Source organism: Archocentrus centrarchus, chromosome 2 (genome assembly GCF_007364275.1).
Source record: "Archocentrus centrarchus isolate MPI-CPG fArcCen1 chromosome 2, fArcCen1, whole genome shotgun sequence".
Lineage (NCBI taxonomy): Eukaryota > Metazoa > Chordata > Actinopteri > Cichliformes > Cichlidae > Archocentrus > Archocentrus centrarchus.
The window spans coordinates 18,518,820-18,526,505 of record NC_044347.1 but is presented as its reverse complement, the minus strand read 5'-3'; positions in this window follow the sequence as shown (position 1 = coordinate 18,526,505).

Below are 7,686 nucleotides of genomic sequence, written 5' to 3'. Positions count from 1 at the left end.
TTTTCTAATTTTTAAAAAATCTTTTTTTATAAAATTCAAGAAGCACATAAAGTCACCACCACCAGACCGACAGAAGTACCTTACTCCTATACTGTAATTGGAGTGCTGGTATTCATCACCGTATCTGGAGTTATCTTTGGATTGATCCACAGAAAAAAATGCCACGGGTAAGAGATTATTATAGTACACACAGGCAACTGGGTCATGTTTATTGAAGTGTAACAGCAAATAGCAAATAATGCAAATTCTCCCACATAGGATTTCATGTAATTATGTTTATCTCACTTCGAGTTCTTAGGAGATGTGCACACACATGCACACTTATATAATAAAAAATATATAAAAATATACAAGATTCAGTGCTAAGCAAATAGTAAATTTGTAACCATTGGTTGTTTTATTTGTATGTTGTTTTGCAGCAGAAGACAACAGGTGCCAATAACCATCCATGGAACCACGGAGCTATACACGGTAACATGTCGGACCTACTTCACTTTGCCTGTACTTCATTTAATTTTAGAACTTTTTTCTAACTGTGTGCGCTTTCTTTTGCAGGAAGCAGAAGAAATTGAGCCGTACAGCGTCTTCATACAAATGGAGAATGGGCTTTATTCAACTTCTAAAATAGACATAAATTATATTACTTAAAATATGTCTTTAGGCAAATTTAGGGATTCATTTGAAGAGCTTTTATAATACATAATCTACCTCATCCTTCCTAGTCAATAAAAAGTGAAGCTGGACTTGCTGTCTTCAAAGCAGTGACGCTTTACTATTGATTTCCTTTGTCCGTGGTGGAATTTGCTGAAGTGCACTCTATTTTAATTTTTTAAAGGTATTGTTTAATGTTTGAAATGTGAAAAATCAAAGTTTCAGTGTTTAAAAAAGACAGCATACTGTCTTTTGTGAAAACATAGACTTTTATATCACATATTCAGTTTGCCAGATGCCCTCAGCGCTGTCCTAGCTTTATTGTAATATTTAGACCCCGACAGATATAGGATTTGTAAGATCGATACTGATACCGATATTTGGTGAATTTAAAATCTGATGTATCGGCTGATATTGTTTTCTTTCAGACAAAGAAAACAAACAAATTTCCGTAACATTTGTTAGGTGCAGATATTTCTGAGTTCTTATGAAGATAATATGATAATACAGCTTAAAAAGAGTCACAACAAGCTGTGGATTACTCATTTGTTCTCCACCCAACTCACTGTTGACTTTCTGTCACACGTGTGTTGCCAACAGGACAGTTGCAGAGTGCCTTCTGATGGACAAATTATGAAACATTCATAACATGGTTGAAGGACGTTACTCCAGTCTCTTCTTTACTTTTAAAATTTTCATTTACAAGTCAAAATAAATGCTGATACAGATATATCGACAAATAGCTGATACCGACGCTAAATTGGCTCAGCTAATCAAAATATTCTTAAGGTTTTTTTTCAAACAGCCTCACTCAGAAATCTTCTTCAGGCACACTGAGATTTCACTACACTTAGATATGTAAACTACTGTAAAACACTATGTGAAACAATAATCAGGATCTCTGTTCATCATGATATAAGTTGAGGTTGTTCTCTGTGTTAGATCTCTTTCTCACACAGCAGCAGTTACCCTAAGCTGTTGCCCTGACCTGACACCGCCTTCATTCTTCTTGTATCAACTTCCTCCCCTTTACAGTTTACCAGTGATCAACAAGCAGTAGACTTCAAATAGGGACTCCCCAGCAAAACCCACAAAACCTCTGTAGATAACTTTCCTTCCTCCTTCCTGGAATTTGATTAATATGAAACTGCTGAAAAAGTAAAGAGGAGTCAGGGAAATGCTGTGCTGAAAGAAAAGGCCTTCATGGTTTTAAGAGCTGTGCATGCATCTGTATATATGAACCTTTTTTGTCATGTACTGGTCTTGTCTTTAAAAAGGGTTGTCTGCACAAAAAAAGAGCCTAATAAAAAAACTCATGCTCTGAAATACAAATTTACTCCTTGATTTTTTTTTTCCATATGCTGGCTGCAAACGATTTTATTCATTAATATATGGTCCTAAAACTGGGTGCCTATTTGTACTTGCAGATCAGATTTGCACATAGGCTAAGCCTGCATTTGAATTCTTTATTCTTCACTCTCAGTCTGCTGAATGCCACCAGGGCTGCAGCTGAAAGAATATAACTAAAGCAATCATATGCACATCTAAATATTAATTTAATGCTATAGCAATTGCAATCTATGAGATTCTTCCGTGTGGCAATGATGGAGCATAGATAACTTACTGTGAACTTACACTGCTGACATTTTTGAAAGCTTTCCTTTCTGACTTCAGATGGGCTTGACTTTTTTTTTTTTTTTTTCTAGTGTAGTATGGGCTTTTCTAGTCCGAGTGACTGAAGCACTTAAACCAACACATGCAGCACTTTTTTTTTCTGGGCATTTTGCAGCATTTACTTGATCTTGAGCTGTAGAGAGCAGACAGGAAAGTGGTTAGTAAGAAAGGGGAAAATGACACATAGGAAATTGGTCTGAGGCACATTCAGACCCAGGCCCCTGCATCCTTTCAGCATATGGGTCACCTGTGCAACCAAGTGAGCTATAGGAACACCCAGATGCACCACTTTAATTCTATTGCACAGACATTTTCCTGTTACAGACAAGCTGCTGATTTGGACTCTAATATTTTATTTTGCCCTACTTTCAAAAAATGAGCTGCTCTGCTGTCTTTTGTTTACTTCCTTCTTTTGGGATTGTCTGGCCCTCATTAGTCTGTGTGTTTGGGTCCATCTCAGATGAGTGTGCAGAGGGTGAAAATTCCAGAGAAATAATAATAATTTAAAATTTTTTTAATTACACCCTCTGCCATTCCTACCGTGGGGATCACAGCATCACTAAATGGGAACGCTGTTTAGTTGTATTTAGTTTAGTTGTGTTTCTGTCACACAGAGCATATTTAAAATGTTAAAACTTTAGTTTCATGTTCTTTAGACTAAACACCAAAGCAATTTCCTGCTGTTTGAAAAAGCCCCGGACTTTAGATTGATGTGAATTGAGGTCAGACCCCTGCTTCATAAAGAAGAATGAGGAAAAGCAGACCTCAGCCTGAGTTGTTTTTCATGCACACTGTGTAACACTGAGACTGTTTTTAAACGGCCAACATTGGAAAGACTTTGTAAATGTCAAACTGTTGCTTGCAGTATACCTAGATGGGCTGTTATAGATGGAAAGTTTTAGTTGTCAAGTCTTATATTCGTTGTGACGACACATTGTCACTGTAGTGTTGACCTACAGAATAAGGTGTTACTTTGAGGTTTAAGCAGCAAAACGTGTTTCTGTTCTTCCCCATGTCTCTTATTTAAAGTATAATGTATACAGACTCAGATTATGTGCATGCTCACTCAGCTCCTTTGTGATAGAGTGGATCAAATGAAGCTGAAGGTTATTCTGCTTTCACCCCTCTGTGCACAGAGGCTCTTCACTGCGTGCCACTTCTGACTGTTGCAGATGCATCAGTGTAATCACACTGCATTTATCTGCAACACAGTAATGCAACACATTACTGTTCCCATGTACTGTTTGCTACTGCACCCTTTCTTGCACATTTAAGCGACAATCTCTTGACCTCAGTTTGCAGACACAAAAGACAGACCATCCAAAAACCGATGAGGGATGCAGATACACTGCACACCCGTTCAACTGTCTGTTAATGTAAATATCTAATCAGCCAATCACATCTCGGTAACTCAGTGCATTTAGGCATGTAGATGTGGTCTAGACGACCTGCTGAAGTTCAAAACGAGCATCAGTATGAGGAAGCGAGGTGATTTAAGTGACTCTGAATGTGATATAGTTGCTGGTCAGAGTGTTTCAGAAACTGCTGATCTACTGGGATTTTCTTATAACCATCTCCAGGGTTTACATACAATGGTGTGAAAAAGAGAAAATATCCAGTGAGCAGCAGTTCTCTGGGTGAATATCTCTGCCTCACCTCTTTGAGCTGAAAGGCAACAGTTACTCAAATAATAATTGTTACAACCAAGATGTGCAGAAAGCCACACCACAGGCTATGATAATACCTCGACTTTTCTTCAAAACAGCCGAGCTAAAAACAAATCATACAAGCTGAATCAGCATGACTGGACACATTGTTCTTGTCTCTCTGCATAGATCAGATTGATATAACTTAATAACTTAATATATGATATAACTCATGAATGCACCTCCTGCAGTATCCTCCTGACCCATCAGTATCTACTTAACCACAAGTTAAGAAACACTGCCTAACATAGCCTCTAATAGCAGTGGCTTTTTAAATTCTCACAATTTAACAATTTAAATTTAACCTCACAAGCTGACAGATTTTTAACCAGTCACAAAAAGTTTTTATTAACTATTCTGTTTATTCCGATTCTGTCTGAACTTTTAGAAATATGTCACAGGCTTCAGAACTCAAAATGTGCTCATAATTTAAGTCCTTTAAACTGACGGGATTGTTGCTTTTGTTTTCTCAGCCAGAATAGGCCTTGCTATTTCTATGTATTTGCTCACTCTGCTGATGTTATTTATATTTTGTTATATTTAAACATTTTTTAATTGTACTGCTACCAAAAGAAGGGAGTTACCACCCAAGTTACCATCCTAGCAATGTTTTCAATTCCTTCCTCCTGAAAACTGAGAATCTGAGGTTTGGGTAGCTGCAGAGAATTACAAAGGGATCCTATATTGTGTCTTTCAAAGGACTGTTTGTAATCAGAATTTGCCAAATCATATTTAAAATCTGACCACTAGGTGGCAGTGTTTTATTCAAAACTGTTAGTGTGTCCTTGCGCTTTCACTATTAAGACAGGCTTTCTGCTTATCAGATGGTGAAAAATGGCGATTAAAAATCTCCAAATAACATCAAAAAATATAACTGAAATGCAAATTTGTTGCAATTTAAATATTAGGAGAATTATTCCTTCTGACAGTGAGGACAGTGAATTTGATGGGAGTGACAGTGAGGAAGAGCGGACTTTATGAGGGGAGGTGTAAGGTAGCAATGAAATATGTACACCAGCAACTGCTTCCTGCAGTTCTAAATAGAGCAGTTAATAAGTGTCAAACACAGAAATTGTCATGGACCCACTAAGGATTCACTAAGCAGACTCAACAAGTGATTGTCTTTAGTTAAGTCAATTTTCATTGTAAGGAAGGGGAGTAGTGGAGGGACTGAGATGAGGAAAGAGGAACCGCTGGAAAGAGAGAGTGGGCAGGCTGGCCGGGTGTGGGCCACCAATGTCTGGAGGTCCAGGTGGTGGAGAGGAGGGTGAGTAGAGCAGCTTGAGTTTCTACCATATTGCAAATAAATTGATCTGAGGACCAGCAGATTCCAGGTGAGGCTTTTAGGTAACACAGCGATGGGAACAGATCCTGCTTATCCTTGATGCCCAGCCAATCCACCACCAACAGGTGAGGAGGGATTAACCCACAATGAGCGACTCCGCCCTCAGGAAAGCAGAAAAAAAGCAAATAGAAACAATCGCACACACAGAGTGACCCATGCACGTGCACGCTTGTATAAAAATGAGTTTGTAATGATAAAAAATACTATTTTGAACCAACTGCTTGTTTTCTCTTAAACCTTATATTATATATCTTGCTGCTGTCCTTCAGTCACAAATCACCTCTGAAATCTCCACCCACTCCACCCAGCCTGCACTCTCTTCTTTTCCTTTGGCTGTTCGTTGCTTTTGATGGTTTCCTCAGGTATTTAAACTCGTCCACCTTCACTACCTCTGCTTCTTGTATATTCACCTTTCCACCTGTCTCCCTCTCATTCACACATGTATTCTCTCTGACTGTCATTTCTCTTCTCTTCAGAGCTTCCCCCCCCTCCACCTCTCCAGTCTCTCTTCCACCTACTTCTCACTACACCTCATCTGCAAACATCATCATTCACCTCATCTGCAAACATCATAATTCACAGAAAGTCCTGCCTGACTTCATCTCTCAGCCTGTCCATTATCATCGCAAACAAGAAGGGGCTCAGAGCCAATCCTTGATGTAATCGCACCCCCGCCTTAAACACAGATCTCACCACTGTCATACATGTCCTGCACCACCCTCACATACTTTTCTGTTACTTCTGACTTCCTCATGCATTACCACAGTTGCTCTATCAAATGCTTTCTCTAGATCCACAAAGACAAAGTGCAGCTCCTTCACTTCTCCATTTCACTGTAAAATATCGTCGCATTGATAAGTATCTCTTTACCAATGACATAAGTGGGGGCTGGTGCCACAGCTATAGTTAATAAGTTGTCACATTGACCTAACACCATTGTGATACTTCCTGTATCAGCTTCCTCTCCTGACACACACATTCAGCGTCTTCACATGCAACAGGCTGTAAAGAGAGACTCACCAGCAAAAGCCACTAAACCACTATGAATAAATGGCTCTGTTGCTATATTCTCTTTTGACAACTATAACAAGCACGATGTGGCTGAAAAAAAATAAAGAGTTGTTTGGGAGGATGGTGCTTTGAAAGAAAGTGTCTTCATCATTCAGCAATTTTCATCTAAAAAAAAAAAAAAAAGACCCTAACAAGGATCTAAAGCTGTACATACACACACACAGACAAAATGAGAATTTATGAAAAACAGCAAACATTAAAACAAGCCCAAAACCCTGCATCTGGTGTTATGCTTGTGTCTGAGTAAGGAAATGTAACAGAAGTGTTCAAAGGGAGTCCCTGCACCTGTCCCCAAACCACAGTCGAACCAGAAGTCCTCAGTCAAAGGTATTCTTTGTTTAATGTGTGTTAATACCTGCTTAGTCAAGAGCAACAGACCAATAACTGAAAGCAAAGAACTCCAAAGTGAGCCGAGGCTAAAACAGAGTTGAGAGCCAGCTGTAGTTCATTTAAATATTCTTAATCCTCAACACACGTCCTAATCCGAACTCCCAAATCAGCAAAAACAGGGAAAACTGTTCAATAGGAAACACGACAGTTCATCCCTTCTTCTTCAGTGTTATATACACTGTACATACTGTTTCTGACTTTTAGTGAATTATATCCAGCCAGTAATAACTTCTGCTTTAAAAACCTACAGGTCCTTCTTCTACATATAAATGCATTTTATTTCTGTACTCATGTTTCTGTTTACTGTTTAACACTGTAGACACTATTAGAGTTTCTTAATATGGCAGACTTGTGCAGTCCTGTAGAAGCACTTCCTTTTTTAATGATGCTACTAATTTCAGGTCACCAGACAACAGCTCAAAAGGGCGTCACTGTACTCCTTGCTTCAGTATCTGAAGCAGTATGCTGCACCCTGCGTTAGTTATCAATTCTCAACCAGTATGGCTGTATGGAGGCTGCACGTTGTCCTGCTTCATGTTGTCCTGCTTCTGCCACTGTGTGCGCTTTTTAACAATGAAGGTAATGAAGCTTTTCCTTGAATAATGTACTAGTTTTCTAATTGAAAATTGTAAATTTTTGAAAAACAAAAAATACTGGAATTGCTAACCCAGGCTGTGTTTGATACTTCTTTTAATGTATTGCAGAAACTATTATGAAGACTGTTGAGAGAGAATCAGATTTTACTCGAATATGCTCCAGTGAAACACTGAACAACATCGAGCTGATAGTGTGCAAGATCAGCACAGAGCGGAGAAGTGAAATGTGTCATCTGACTTATCGACACGGACG